At 38.1% G+C, this 17,449-nt stretch overlaps 1 protein-coding gene across 7 annotated transcripts in view; it reads right to left on the bottom strand.

Moving 5' to 3' along the window:
* LOC148411848 (uncharacterized) overlaps positions 1-17,449 on the bottom strand; it is a 233,151-nt gene that overhangs the window by 213,734 nt on the left and 1,968 nt on the right. For 6 of the 7 annotated variants that reach the window (XM_088434194.1, XM_088434192.1, XM_088434196.1 and 3 more), the window contains exon 2: positions 1,620-1,816. The gene's annotated coding sequence lies outside the window, so the exon portion shown is untranslated. Of the gene's footprint in view, positions 1-1,619; positions 1,820-17,449 lie in introns of all 7 variants that reach the window. The other variant, XM_088434191.1, reaches the window with a different exon arrangement.

The raw sequence follows: 17,449 nt of genomic DNA on the forward strand, positions 1-17,449 counted from the left end.
GTAACAACAGTTAAAAAAAAAAAAGAATCCATCATTGGTTGGGCACAAGTTCAAATAGTTTTCATTTAATTGGTTAGACACAAGTCTAGGTTTCTTCCACAAGATACTTTTTATCCAATAGATAACATTTCTCATCATTTGAGTGGTCACTGGATTATGACGTTTTCCTAAAATATTTTATGTTTGATACAGAGGAGACATGAAACTGCTTGGGAATTAAATGATTTATATCAGGTGCTTTCCAATAGATTCTGTCAAGTCATTTTTCTAAATACATCCTGGTGATTTAATTGCTCCATTCTGTTTCTGTTTTTATGTAATTATTTGTTTTTTTTGTTTTTTTTATCTTTTGTAGTAATTCAATTGTGTTTCCATTAAGTAGCGTCCCACAAGCATGCATAAATTTTCCCTAATTTGCATTTTATAATGATCCCAGAGTAGCGGTCTGAAAAGTTAGCCCAGAGGATTCACGCAAGCATTTTACATTTAAAACAGATTTATGCTTACATAAGTCAATAAATAAGTCAATAGCCGAATTAAATATTGCCACAACAGATCAGGAGTAAATTTGATATACGTAATATACAACTTAATACAAAGTTATGACTTCATTGCTAGAGCCCCTTTATGCATTTAATACAAAAATAAGTCATTTATTTGGTGATTTAATACTCAGAATTGCACTGCAATATTTCTTTTGTATGTTTTCCAGAGCAGTAGTTTAGCTTCACGACTATTAACTCATTCAATCCCAAAGACGTATTATGTTTTTTTGAGAGACTAGACGTTCAATCCCAGATACTTGATATTTTCTCTTTTTTTTTCTAGACGGTTTAAAATTGGATGGTATGTGAATTAAGTACAAAAGTAATTAACAAGTAAAATGCTCAATTAATTTAGGTAATAACGTAATCACTACGTATGTTTATTAGTAATGCATTTCTTTAGTACTTTGATAGTGAAGTACTTTAGTACTAAGTTGATTATTTTAGTACTTATTTACCTAAAGTAATCAACTACTCAGTGCATTAAGTACCAAAAACTTTTACACCCTCTTAGAGCCAAACATTTGAATTTTTTGTAAAAAATCTAAGTGCATGAAATAGAATGACTGGATTCTATTAATATATTATATTATATTATATTCTAATAAAAACGTAAAAATACGTCTTTAGGATTGAATGGGTTAATGAATTTTTTGATGTTTATGTGGCAATTATTAAAGTCACCTTTCAGGATGTTGAGATGGAGCTTGCCAATCAAAAAATGACTTACAAATCCCCGAATGACGGCTACGTAGTGCCTCCATTTTTTACAAAATCACTGACCATTCAAGTGACTTTCGGATCGTCAATTTGTCGATGTGTGATGGACTCGAATCAAGGAGAGTTTTCATAAAAATTTTCACGTCTGACTCATGAGTTTCGGAAGGAAATCCGTGCTTCATTTCCCCCCCCGACGACAAACAGCTGCTGCGCGGCCGCTTTGAAGTGCACTTGATCACATGACTTCATCGCATCCCCAACTATTAATCAAAACCGTTTCGGATTAGCGAGAGGGGAGCAGAAGAAGGAGGGCTCTTAACGCAAATCAAATTGCACTTAATCGGTTCAAATTACCTTCATCAATTTGCATGAAAGCCTCAGCGGTTGGTCAACGACGTCCAATCATACGCTCCGGCGGCCAGCGCGTGGGCGCCGCCCCCCCCTCGTATCCCGACGGGATTCCATTGATCCAGCGGCGGGAGGAGGAGCCGGCGCGCGGGCCCTGAACTTGGGCATCTCGCTGGCGCGGTATCCGGTTTCTCCGCCGGGATCTGCTGGGATCGGGAGAGGGAAACGGACTTGGGGTCAATTTTCACTGGACCTTGAATATTTCGTTTCAGGGGGTCTTCGGGAGCCACGCGCTTGGACCGGCCTGGTCACATATGAAATATTCATGCGCCATCACCATAAATGAGTTTTAAACCAGCTGGGTTAAAGTAACCCAAATTGGGTAAGATGGCTAACCCAATATTGGGTCCAAAAAGACCAAGCCAATGCTGGAATCTTAAACAAACCCATCGGTCCAAATGGGACTGAGCCAACGCTGAGGTATTAATACCCAGCACTGTGGGTTCAGGATTTGACCTGGCACGTTGGGTCAAGGTTTTGATCCATCAAAAGCTGAGAATGACCAAGTCTAATGAGTTAAAACTACCCATGTAATCATGCGATTAGTGCAGCTGTGGTTAAAAATATTCATCATTCGATCATTAACCCAATCTGCTTGGTCAAATTGACCAACCCAAACTTGGGTAAAATGGCTCATCCAGCATTGAATCCAAAAGGGAAATGACTAAGATGAGAGGTTTTATATTGCAGGCCAGGGTCCAAAATTGACCGAGTCTATGCTGAGTAACGGATATCCAGCACATTGGGTTGAGAATCTGACCCAACATGGGTCAAAAAATTATAAACATCAAGAGGGCTGTATGATAGTTCAGAAAAAAAGAAAAATTATTTTGCTAGTTCAAGACACTACACGTTTAAAATTATTGGGTTATAGCGACACAGGATTGGGTTGAGGATTTGACCCAGCATATTGGGTCAAGATCCAACAAAGTAAAATAAATTACTCATAGTGATGAGCTAAAACTACCCGCAAATCAGATACTAGTATAGCTGTGTTTAAAAACAATAATCGTAAAATCTGCAACCCAATGCTTGGCCAAAATAATGAACCCAACTTTGGATAAAAGTAACCCAAAATTCAAAGCCAACCACTCAGATTTGTGTGTTTTTAGCTGCCGAATAACACACTTGTAAAACATTAAAAACGACCCAAAATTGGATCAATCCAACTTAGTGTTTTTGTAATAAACCCCCCCAAAAAATTGCTTGTTTTGATATGGATTTCATAATCCAAAGCACAAGATTGTTGTTGGTTTATAAGTAAGGATAAAGACAGTATTTGGCAAGTCTTAAAGCTGTGTGGGTACATGTGAGCTCACTATTTGGCAAGCAGCAGATGAGGATTCGGTGCTACTATACGACTTATTTATTCTTAATTTACTCTCGTAATAACTTCAAGCAATGACAACACCATTTAAACTGCAATTACTTGTGCTTAAATGTCGTTTTAAAAGTGAACCATCTTGAGTTGAAAAAAAATATGTGAAAGCAAATAGAATGAAATGTCTTTTCATAATAACACCAAAATCGATTAGGACGGGAAAAAAAACATTGTGGTCGGTTTTGGAACACACACACACACACACACACACACACACACACACACACGCATATTATCGAGGTTAAAGAACCAAGACTAGATCGTGTTTCTCGTCCGGCGTACATGAAGTGGATATGTCTAATTAATGTGCTCTATCACCCTAAATATGCATTTCGAAATCACGTGACGTCCAGGCTGAAAACGAGCGCTAATGAATACAGACGAGGACGCCACCTCACCCGGGCCGAGAGACAGGATGTTTCAGCGGTGAAACCAGAGCCGCTCGCTGGCCATCTTGTATTTGTTTATTAAGGATGCGCTTGTACTGCCTTATACTCCCAGGATGCTTGTAACTGAGAGATCGCTGCATGTGGGGCCATCGAGGCGGGCTCGGAGCGGTGAATTATTTATTGCAGGGATGGAAAAAAAAAATTTAAAAAAAACAAAACAACAAAAAAAAATCATTGGCGGGCAACAGAAGTCGCAGAGCAGGGCACTGATGATGCATTTTAAGGGCGGCAATAAAACGTTTGAAAAACGTTAAAGACTTAAAACAGGCCGTCGGTTTCTGATTTGTTCAACTTTAGAATCCCTCAAAATTCATTTGAATTATTTCACAAAAAATAATCAACATTAAGTGTCCTATTTTGGATCATAGAAGAGATCAAACAGACATAATTTAATAATGAATAAATATTTTTCCCCAAAAATAATCAACACGAAGTGTCAGACCTGTTCTCAAAAAGAAATAATTATTAATAAATATTTGTCTACAGAACAATATAGACTATAAAGCATCCTCTTTTGGTATTGCAGCAGAGATCTGTTCACAAAAATACCATATTAACTTAATTATTATTAAATATTTGTCCACAAAAAAGAATCAACATAAAGCGTCAGCTCTGTTCTTAAAAAACAAATATTACAAATAAATATTTATCCACAGAAAATATTTAATCAAATATAATAAAAAAATAAATCATGAACTTAATTATTATTAAATATCTGTCCACAAATAATAATCAACATAAAGAGTCAGACCTTTTCTTAAAAAGAAATAATTAAAAATAATTATTCAACTTTTGGGTAAGTTGACAGGTAACGAGAGGTGGCACGTGACAAGTTGGGTGGAACCATTCGAGTATGGGGGAGAATCTGGCTGCATTAAATAACCTACTGAACATAAAATTTGTTTTATGAACTGAAGCATTTAATGAAATAAGTATTTTAAGGGATTTTTGCATGTTTGTTTGTTTTACTTAAAATCTGGAGTACCCCCTGGAGTTCCTTCAAGTACCCCAAAAATCATCACATGAAAAATGACTTCCTGACCAGTCCCAAAAAATCCCAATTGTGATCATTGATTTTTTTTTTTTCAGTTCAGTGTCAAGTCCAGTACAACTAGCCTTTTTATAATCTTTGATTTTAGCGTGTTTACGCCATTAGGCGGCAAAATCGGCGCTCCCAACAGCAAACGATATGACCTCTGACCAGCTGGATTCACTTCCCAGCAGAATTTCTCCACGGCTAGATTGAAATCAGAAATGATTTGTTCAAATAAAAAACAAAATCCCATCTGGTTGCTTCCTCTCATTGCTTTGTTGTTGTGATTTTTTTTTTCTTTTTTTTTTGCCGTGTGAGGCAGCCAAGGAAAAGCGAGAGTAAACTGCCTTTTGTCATTCAACGGGCCGAGCCCCTTTTTTTTTTGGAAAGCACCGTTCTCCTTTCCTTTTCCCCTGATGGCTCCGCTAGAATGGAACTTTTCTTCGCAGAATCCTAAATCCCCCCCCCCCCCCCCCCCCCCCCCCCCCCCCCATACATAAGCAGGCGGACGATCCCGATCGTACTTCCAAAAATATTTACGGCGACAGGATGCGCCGAGAACTGTTAAATCAATACGAGCTTCTTTTATTATATTTTTACAAGAAAAATAATAAAATCAAAGAAATCTGGAGGTAATTTACAGCTGGAGGCGCGCGTATATCGGTGTTTAAGCTAAAAGCTCCTCCATTAAGAGTTTGCGCTAGCTCAGCAAATAATCAATCATGCTAGTGTTGCTGTTTAAAGTGGGAGTTACTCGGCGCAAACTTGGAGTCGCCTTCCGTCATACCCAATTCTTGGTCTAGCGAGTGGGAGAAATCGGGTTTTACGCCGATGCTGGCGGGTCACGGCGTGCAAAAAGGAAAGGCTGGGAAGTTTGCGCGAGAAAAAAAAAGAGAATAAATTGTTGGAGCGGCGTAAAATCCCAGCGATTCGCCCGGCATCTGCCACGCTGACAGCCTGATGATTTGCAGGCCCCGCGTTCAAACAAGCTCCATGTGAAGACTTTATTTTGCACAAATCATACCAAGAGGGATTTGCATCAAAAAAGAAAAAATTCAGATATAAGACACGCCCTTTACACTCTCTTTGTGTAAAAATGTGAGTAAAGCCGCAATAAGCGGTGTTAGTTGTAAAATTAAGGGGGGTGCCCCACCAGATAGTTAAATGATTTTTTAAATGAGTTAAAAAGCTCTAATATATATATATATATATATATATATATATATATATATATATATATATATATATATATATATATATATATATATATAAACATATATATACATATATATAAACATATATATACATATACATATATATATATATATATATATATATATATATATATATATATATATATATATATATATAAACATATATATACATATACATATATACATATATATATATATATATATATATATATATATATATATATATATATATATATAAACATATATATACATATACATATATACATATATATATATATATATATATATATATATATATATATATATATATATATATATATAAACATATATATATACATATACATATATATATAAACATATATATACATATACATATATATATATATATATATATATATATATATATATATATATAAATAAAACTTCTAATTTAATTAAAATTAATATATGTGTAGTTTTACTCAAATATTTATGACAAGTTTTATTAAAAAATATTTTATGAAAACACAATTGCCATTAAATATTTTCCAAATAATGAGTTAAAAAAATGACACTACACTAAATAACACACTTCTTTCACGAAAATAAAATGCTACTGGATTTACAAATTAGTTTTTGTTTGACACAGCGCACATGAAAAACGAATGGGAGCAACTGACATTTTCTGTACGAAATATTTTGCATGAAACACGGAGCAATCATACAAATGGAAGATTGTCCTATCGAACGATGGGTTCCACTGATTCCGCCTAGCGACAAGTGATGCCAGAGGGTAACATCTCTTGATTGGTCAAGCTTTGCTATTGATTATAACAACTGATAAGAACTGAGATACTGAATAATGTGATGTCTGTGCAAAATCTTTTCATTAAATCTTGAAGAAAAAAAAAAACATGAAAATTGTAATTTTGCTATTCTTCATGGTTATTTCTCACAGTGTGATTCGGCTGGCGGTTATTTTCATGTAAAAATGTCACTCGTGTGAAAATAGCACAGATCAAATCTCAAAGTGATTTCAATAAGGTGGCATGAGAAAAAATGGCAAAAGCCTCCTAATATACCGTCCCAACTCTCATTAAAATAAAAAATAAATAAATAAAAAGATAAGTGACATGACGGGAAGTGTCCCCTGGAAGTGGGCGCGTGCATGTTCGTGAGTGAGGGTGGGGGTGGGGGCGGGGGCTCGCGCACGTGCATCAAGAGCATTTTTTTTTTTTTCGTTTTTGCCCTGAGCGCCTCAGTTTGTGCGCCAGGCGCCGAGCAAAGTAATCTGTTTACAGTGTGTGCGTTGATGGTCATTTTTTATGATGTTGTTTAATCCACAGCGGCGGGAGGGAGGAGGGAGCAAAGAGTTAGGCAGGGGGGAGGAGAGAAAGGGGGGGGGGGGGGGGGGGGGGGCTAAGCAGAGGCCCCAGACAAGCTGGCTCCACTGGGCCATCTCTGTAGCCTATAGGCTTCTTCTCTGGCAGCAGAGAAGCAGGTGTAAATCTCTTCCTGCGATCTTTTTCTCCATATAGCCATCTTTGTGACACTCACCTCAAGGTAAATAAATGCTTTATGCCCCCCCACCTCGACCCCCCCAAACCCATCTGTGGGACTTGTGTGCACGCACCCGTGCAACTACGCTACGTCTTGTTTCGCAAGTTCAAAAGGCAACTCAACCTGCTGGGCATAAACTAAGTGCAAACTATATATATATACACAGTATGTATAGCCAGCATATAAATTGTATACATATATCATGTATCTGTGTACATGTACATTTACTTCCGTGTAAATGCAGTATAAATATACTGTGTGTACAAATATACATCATATTCACTGATAATGTGTGTGTGTGTGTGTATATATATATATATATATATATATATATATATATATATATATATATACACATATGCAGTACATTTATATACATATATACATACTGTACATATGCAGTACATTTACAAACATATACAGTTATACATATAATGGACAGTATTTACACATGTATACATTGGTACACAAATTTGTATACACGCATACGATGTATAAAATAAACATTTGTATGTGGACAGTACATACAATTTAGACATGTCCGCATGTATTTACATGTATATAAATATAGTGCGTATACACACATTGTACATACTGTATGTAAAGGATAAATAAACACAAGTATACTATTAATGAACACCTTTCTTCGCATGTCTATAAACTATTATGCTATGATTCTTTATTAAGTTTGTCGTATATACGCCAGCAATCGCCGACAATAAAATGACCCGCTAGCTTCAAAACGGATCCCTTGCGACGTTTAACTCGGCGCAATCGCGCGTGCAAACGATGACGCGAGAGAAGTGGGCGGGTCCCCCGCCCGACGAGCCGAGCGGCTAAACGAACGAAGCGAGCGAGTCGGGGCGCATGGCGCATAGGTCGCGCAACACCTCGGATCACGCAAAGGGCGCGACGCATGAAAAAAAAAAAAAAGTCCCTCAAAGTAGGTCCGCGCCACTCTTGATTAGGGCGCCGCGCCAAAGGACGCTTGCAGACATGAGATAATGAGGTCCTGTGATAACGCGGGGCTCCTTTAAGGTTTTCCCATGAATGGAGACTGTCGCCAGTCCACACAGGCGCACTGTGTATCGCCGGCTCGCTACTCACTTCTCATTTGGCGCGCACAAAAGCTGATCGGCGCCCAAATCCCGGCTAACAAACCCCACCTCGTATAATGTCCGGCCCTCGCGCTAATTAACTGGAATGCCACCTTCTTCTTTTTAAATACAGTGAGCAATTAAAGCGCGATGCGGGCCGGGAGAGGTCTCCGGGGCCACGCTCGGTCGCCAGGAGCATTTGTGAAGGTCTGCAGCTTCTCTATAGGCCATGGATCTTATTAGGTGGCTGACCCCGGCCCGGCAAAAGGTCCCCTCGCTAACTAAGATGTTTCCTAATCGGATTTTAATTGGTTGGTTAGGGCTTGTGTCCTGGTCTGCGCGGCGGCGGCGGCGGCGGGCTGCGGGCTGGAGCCCGCATGAGCGCCGCCAGACATGACACTTTGGAGCTCGCGATTTTGGGAAGGGGAGGGGGGAGGGGGGCTTTCAACACGGCGAGTAGTGGTTGGCAAAGTTTGTACAAGTAGCTTTTTGACTCATGAATGACTTGAGAAGATAAATTGGCGTTTTTGAACACGCGAAAAGAGGTCAAAAAAGGGTCATGTATTTAACCCTGGTACAGTATTTTTTTTTTCTCATTTTCTTCAAATATTATTTTAGCCGAGGGCTGGCACGCACTTAGTTAAGTGGTCGTGCCATGTTGTCACCATCTGGGTGAAATTTCAGCTCCCTAGGAACTTCTTTTAACACTTTCCCTTTGATGTGACGCCTTTATGGAAAGATCCAAGTAAGGGACATAATCTTGCACAAAGTATATGAATGAAGTCTTAAAATAAATAATTTTATGGGTTGTTTTGTAGCAAACAGTTCTGATTCCCCAATTCGCACCCCCAATGAAAACCTTACACAAAACAGGGTGTTTCAAAAACAAATCTTGAACCAAATAAATGCTCCCCTTAAAAAAAAAAGAAAAATAATAAACATTTTGGTTTGTTTTATGGGTTACACATTTTAATCCACCTTTTTGGGCTGGATCAGGGGTGTCAAACATATGGCCCGTGGGTAGGTTCTGGCCCGCAAATTATTTAAATCCGGACCACAAGATGATCTTGTAAAGTATGAAAATGAGCTGAATTTTTTTAAAATACATGGAAAAACATTATAGTAATTCCTTATTAGACCAAAAACTGGGTCAAATAAATACAGTGACCCCCCCCCCCCCACCAAAAACTTAAAAAACTTAACACCAAACCAATACTTTGTCCAACTGTGACCAATATTGGGTTATTTTTTACCCATTGGTTTTAGGAGTGTGGGTTATTTTTAATACCCCAACATTAGGTCAAATGTGTAACCCCCATTAAAATCCCCAATAATTGTATTTTGTGCAAAAAAAAAAAAAAAAAGTAGTGTTGGTCCTTCTTTGACCCAATTTGGGTTATTTTTCACAGGGCGACAGTATTTTTTGAAAGAAAAAAAAAAAGTGGGACACTTATGATGGAGTAATTATTCAAATAGTAGCTGTTATTTTAGCATACATGTGGAATTATTAGCTGCGCACTCAATCAAGATTTTTTTTTTTTTTTTTTTAACCAAAGGAGTGGCGAGGAGACTGAAAGGGAGCCATGAAGGCGAGCATGACCGCAAATGACCATCAATTCATCACTCCGCGATTTGATGGGAAAACTTAATGCGGCAGCTGCGCACGTTCAAGCCTCTTCCGTGCCGCCGACGCTCCTGAATCACATAAGCAACACACAAAAAAAAAAAGAAAAAAAAAAGGGCGCCCAGGTTCAGCTTACGTCCAAACACGCTCCCCTCCTCATTACCCCCCGAAAATGTCTTTATGCAAAACATCTGTGGGGAATTCAATAAATGAGGGCACGGCTCTTAACCGCATCCGACTTATTTTGATTTTCATGTGGCTTTGGTGTATTGTCTAGCTCGGTAAATACGACCCGGCGTCGTATTTCAAATGTCACAAGTCTCCTGACGGGACATGCAATTTGAACATGAAAAAGCAGTAAAGCCAAACACAGCTAGTAAAACGAAAGGGGGGGGGGTGGGGGGTGACTCTCAAAGTGACTCATATTTAACTCATAAGAGATCTGAAGAAAGGACATTTAAACGCATGTCGGGTGCATATAGCAGAGTGCATCTGGGGATCTGGTATTATCCCCCCCCCCCCAAAGAAAAAAAATTAATAGACTATTAGAATAAAGGTTCTAAAGGTTAACAGCGTGCTTTGTCAGGGCCGAACCAAATGAAGCTGTGAACGCACGGTGGCCAACATGGTTCCCACCATCAACAAGTTTCCATGAAAAGTAAGGACCCGCTTTTTCAAAATTCAAATGTGGACATATCGTCGTTTTGAAAAAATAGTGATGGCTTTTTTTGGTTTGTTCATTTAGATTCTTCAAGGTTGGACATCTTTCTTTCTGTTTTTCTCAGCCTGAATGATGTGGATGAAGCATTTGGAGGTAAAATCACTTTTTGTTAGGCGCTGGACATTCGATGGTGTTTCCAAACTTTTGACTGATACTGTATATACACAATTTTTCAAATCAAAAAGGCTTTGTTTTTGAAGTTTAATTGCAATAAAGTATGAATGTTCATCTATTTTTTTTGTTTGTTTAAGGCACTTTGACACTTTTTTTTCAGTTTTAGACTAAGCTGTAACCCATACAAACACTTTAAAAATTGATTTAAGAGTTGTTGATTGAAATTGCTTTTTTCTTTTGTTAATGTTTTAAAAAAAGGATACAGGTTTAGGTATACAAATACAATTTTTAGAAGTCAGCGTGTCGAGTGGGGGGGGGCATAAAGTTTTCTGTTTCCTTGGGGGGATTGGCACTGCTCCATAGTCTTTAAATGGCCCAACAAAAATCTTTATTGACCCACAAAAATATACGTGAAGAAGCAAAACTAGATGGCAAACAGGGGAACCACATGTTGCTATTTAGTAAGAAAACAATTATAGAAGCCCAAAAATTGGAGAATTAATTTGCAATATTGTTGTATGGTAATTGTTGAGGTTATTTGGTCACTTTTTCCCCAAAAATGTTCAGATTTTTCTCAATTATTTAAAAATAAAAAAAAACGGTGAATTGATGCATTTTAACCCTTGTGCAGTATTGCGTCCGATCTACTGATCTTTACATCAAAATAAATTTCACATCAAAGGGAAAGCATTGAAAGAAGTAGGGAGCTGAAATTTCACCCAGATGGTGACAACATGTCAAATTTCAACATGGCATGTCCACTTATTTAACACACTACCAGGAGTATCCCTGGGCTAAAATACTGCAGGAATGTAGAAGAAAATAACCCAAAACTGATCAAAATGCTGCAAAAAAAAACAATATTGGCGAGTTAACAAACATGAATATAAATATTCACCATTAAATAAAAAAAAAAAAAATTTCAAATGACCTGAGTCTGAAAAAGAATATATTGAGCCACTGGCCTGAGGAGTGTGTGTGTGTGAAAGTAGGGGGGGGCAGGGGAAGGGTGGGGGGGGGGGGTCAGTGGTGGTGCATTCATGGCGGCAGAAGCATGCGGGAGATTCAATTGACCGCACTCAACTTTGCCGCCGCTTGAGTTCGCCGCCGCCGCGAACACTTCAAAAATTGTTGTTCTCGCTACTGACAAAACCGTGAATTCACCCAGAAACGGGAGGTCAAGTTTCAACAGAAGCAGGGAGGGGGGAGTAGGGGCAGGAAAAAAAAAAAGTAGCATGAGACAACTCGTGAAAACATGAAGCATAGAAATAAGCTCTTTTGTGACACAATAAAAAGAATCATACTCAATATAGTTTTCAAGGGGCATGAATAAATGTCAAAACCTTCAAAATAACGCATAGGAATAAAGGATTTAATTTCAGTAACTAGCCAACGTACACAAAGTGCAACATACAGGACGACCTACAAAGTTGAACGACCTTCTGCTTATCGGCCAGAATTTGACCCAACCTCGGAGGTGAGAACATGTAAATAAAAAAAAAAAATTCACCTATGCTCGTGCATTTTTGCCTTTTCACATCATGTGATCAACTTTAATCGTAATACAAACTAAGTTTATTACACACACATACTATTATATATATATATATATATATATATATATATATATATATATATATATGTGTGTGTGTGTGTGTGTGTGTGTATGTTGTGTGTGTAGGCGTAGATAGTGTAAATTTAAAATGTATATACAGTGTATATAATATTTGATACTGTACACATATATACATATGTCATATACATATGTACATATACACATATATCAATATATATATATATATATATATATATATATATATACATACATATATATATATATACATACATACATACATACATACATACATACATACATACATATATATATACATATATATATATATATATATATATATATATATATATATATACACACACACACACTGTATAAGCTCAACACCCCCCATTTTCAAGACAATACCAGTATAAGTAATCAATAGTTAAGTTGTCTCCATTAACTGATACCAAATACCAATACCACTACTACATTTGATACATAAATGTTTCCGCCCCCAAAAAATAATGAAAGTTCATCTTAATAACATACATGTAAACTTAATCAAACTTAAAACTAAACCAATAAAATGGCCAAAAGGTGGATGTATTGATTAACCCTAATATATATATACATATATATATATATATATGTATATATATATATATATATATATATATATATATATATATATATATATATATATATATATATATATATATATATATATATATATGGGGTAGTGATTTGGCTAGCCAATACCTACATCCATCACCAGCTTTATTCATGTATATATAAACAATTATAGAGAATCGCATTCATACTGAATCAAAGCAGTGTCTCACGATAAAAAGAATCATCCTTGAATCGAATTACCCGCCATGTACCAAGATGCGTAGCCAATTATCTTTGATTTATTTCTTATTCCGCTTACTACGCTTCGGGTAGCAGATAAGCAGATTTCAACGCATGTCTGGGAACCCAAAAAACGAAGATTTTTGGGGGCGAGACCGCCAACGCCCAAAACGAAAACTTGTGTAGTAAATGTGCTTGTTTTATTCACGGTATTCGTAATAAACATACAGAAGGAAGCAACAATTTTCAATTTTGGCCGAGCCGAGTTGGCTTTGAGTCCGCTCCCAAGATTTCCTTCCGAGATTTACGACCGCTCCTAATCCGTTTCCCCCGAACTGTCATTTGCCGTAAGAAAACATGCGATTGACGCGTCCATCCGTGCCATCGGCGGAAATCGGCGTTGCCTTTTTTTTTTTTTTCTTTCAGACTGCGTGGCACTCGCCTTTCCGCTTATGGTTTTCCATTTCAAAGCTCCTCCGTCTCCATGTAAATACCAAAACACAGTAATCCAATCTGACCCCCATTGCAAATTTTCCAGAAACTATTGGGGGGCAGCCGGCTTGACATGAGCCACGCACTTATCCCACTTAACCCCCCGAAAGAGACGCGAAGTCACCCCAACCTCTTAGCCCCGAAGACGCTGGAGGAATGCGGCGTTTTATAACGGGATCCTCTTAAAAGAAGATCGAGAGGATGGATTCAAAAAAAAAAAAATGGAGAAAAAAAGCAGGCGACTTCAAGGAAGTGGGAAGCGGGATTTGGGGGGGTTGGCGAACATCACGAGGGCACCACCTCCCAGGCTCCTAAATGTAAACCAAAATCTTCTGGTGAACATCTCGTATTTATGCCGCGCTAACGTGACGACAAATAACCCCGGGATTTTTTCCCCCTCTGCTCCTGATTTGCCTTTTAGCACGCTAAACTGGTTTGAGTAAGCCTCACGTTAGCAAGATTGAAGGGGGGGGGGGGGGGGGTGGAGATGCTTATCTCCCGGTGGCACGTCAAGGCCTAAAGACTTTTGACACATGGTCCACATCTGAAGCATTCGCGGCGGCCATCGCGGAGCTGGCGGCTGTTTATGGGGCAGAGCGGACGAATCTCTCACGTTACGTTGCTGAGGGGATGCGAACGGCCCGACTGGTTTGCTGCGGCGCTCGCGCGCTATCGTGATGCAACAGGTGATAATGAGCAGAAGTGCGAGCGGGAGCCATTAAGGAAGCTCGCAATAAAGCTGAAGGCCACACAATAACATGCGCCGGCGTCGCCAGTCCGCAGGCTGTTTACGCAAGAATTTAGGAGTGAATATGCTAACAAACGATACGTTGCTAGCTAGTTTCTTCAAATTCATTGGGATTTTTTTGCGTCATTAGCGGGATTTATTATGCCGGCAATCAAAGGTTGGGATCGTTTCTTTCAAAGTCATCGGCTGATATCTATTTTTTAACGGAAACACGGAATAAATTACTACAACTAGCTTTAGAGGAAAAAACTGCTGCCTATTGTGGAAAAAAAACGTTTTACGGTTCTACAAACTGGATTGTAGGTGAGTTTTTAATGAAACGATATTCTGTTATTGTTAATAAAGAGCCTAGTCGTGTACAGATTTTGCAAATTTGCAAAGATTTCCACAGTCAGAGACTCTCAACGCTTCACTTTTAGCCACAGGTACCAGTAAATAAATAAATATACACATACATACACATATATATATATATATACACACACATATGTATATATACATACACGCACACACATTTATACACACACATATACAAATATATATATATATACATTATATATATATATATATATATATATATATATATATACATACACACATATATACACACACACACACATATATATACACACACACACACACATATACACACACACACACACATATACATATATATATATATATATATATATATATATATATAAAAGCATGTGCTTTTTTTTCCGGCACACGACCACTCTCCTTGCCCGTCTCCAGCCTGTGCCGTACCATCAATAAGCACAGCCCTAATTAACTAAAATTGTTTTTCATCAATAGCTATAACCATTCTGAGCGCCGATCGACGGGAGCGAGGGTTGACCGACGTCGCAAAAAAAAAAAAAAAAACGGTTGACGATGACGAGGTATCGACAGGCACGGGGTTTATCGTTCCTGCGGGCAATTGACTAAAACATGTGTTGATTCTGGAAAGTGCATTTTACAATCTACGCCCCTTTGGAAGTGCCCGATCAATTCCTTGCCGCGCCTCCGTCTTTTTTGGAGCGAAAAGCCGGCGTTTATAAAACCATTATGCCGTCAATTGGACGTGTCCCTTTCCACTTTGCGCGGCGGCGTCCGCGAGAAGTTTGAACTCAATTACAGTAGTTGAATAAGCTAATCTTCTTCCTCTCCTAACCCTTCCCCGGCGGCGTGGCGTTTAGGGCCCAGGCAATCTCCCCTGCATTCGGGAGCGGTGCCGCCGAGTCTGTCCTCGCTTATCATTAACAATCTGCAAATAAACAGGACAGCATACATTACATCACTTGCAGCTCCGTGATCAATTCCAGGAATGCCTTTGAAGCTTGGCTTAATGAACCTACGCCGTCCGGCCGCCGGTATAGAATATTGAATATAAAAGCCAGGATTCCCTTTTCGGGCGACGCCTAAACGTTGGCTTTTGAGACGCTTGGATCCGGAGTGGAGGCGCTGACAAAGTTTGCCCATCAATCGGGAGCTTTCCTTGTTTTTTTACGGCCTTCTCCGAGTCCCTGAGAGCCCTAACCCAGTAAAGGTTTATACAGCGTATTGACCGTCCTCTACTTGCTTAGCAAATGAAGCCACGTCAAGCCGGCGGGGAGACTGAGAGGCTGCAGCCGTGTCAACAACGCTTCCTATTTGATGACACCTTCCACTAAATTGAAATGTGCTTCTAATGGAGGGTGGGGGGGGGGACAGTGTGTTTGGAGAAGACCAATATAGACATGAGCATGGGAAAATGGACACTTATCCAGTGTCCGGAAAGTGCACTTATATTTTTGTCTGAGGTGGACTGATTATGGCAATTACAGGCAAAATAATTGGGAAAAAAAATGGAGCAGATCTGGACATTTATGTACTCTAACCATATAGACCAGATGTACACAAGCAACACTGACCCATTTTTTCACTCGATGGGACTCTATACCATAACCGTAAAGAAACGTGTTGATCGGGTCCTTCTATGGAACTATTTTGCAAAAGAGAAAGCAAATCTTAATTTTAAAAGCAACACGTGATAAGGACCAATATTCTTATAAATTCATCAATTAAATGCATTGCACCATGCAATGCATTGTGGGAACCGAGCGGCTTCACTATAGTGTGTGCATATATATATATATATATATATATATATATATATATATATATATATAATCAGCTGGTTGAAATATTTTTTTTTAGCTAATTAAGTATACAGTGTGCACCAAATACAGAATAAACAAACATCTCCAACAACACTAATACATATGTACCTATCTTATATTCAAATTTTTGGCCAGAGCATATAAGTAAAGGCTGCACATGTGATAAATAGGGTTTCAAAAGACATATAGAAAAAAAACGCACAACTTAGTTGTATTTTGATGAAGATATTAAGACAATTTGGGTATTGAACATTTACAAGCTCATTTGCGGCCATGAGTTAGCTCATGCACGTTAAGTACAGAATGCCCCAGCTCATTTTTCACTTTTTTTTTTTTTCTGGATGCACCTCTTTGTATGAAAATATATGCTAATTAAGTATAGCGTGGCAGTAAAATACAAATTTGTGGATTTAAATAAGATATACACCAAAAACCCTCATCAAAAGTGCTTGCATTTACAATGCATTTCTACAGTTCTGTTTTAAAATGGACTACACACACATGCATATAGATGTGTGTGTACACATATATACATACACACACACACAGACGTATATTTTATATATATATATATATATATATATATATATATATATATATATATATATATATATATATATATATATATATATATATATATAAACCCATACTCATTGATTAATCCCTATTGAAGGAACAGTAGGCCATATTTTTTTAGCTTTTTTTTTTCTTTGTATATCAACAGTGTATGTAAAAATTCATTTGGTGGATTTAGTCGACCTTGTGCCTCTCTTAGCCAGATTTGTCTTTGGC

The sequence above is a fragment of the Hippichthys cyanospilos genome, chromosome 15 (assembly GCF_059441005.1).
Source record: "Hippichthys cyanospilos isolate Australia breed blue-spotted pipefish chromosome 15, RoL_Hcya_1.0, whole genome shotgun sequence".
NCBI classification, from domain to species: Eukaryota; Metazoa; Chordata; class Actinopteri; order Syngnathiformes; family Syngnathidae; genus Hippichthys; species Hippichthys cyanospilos.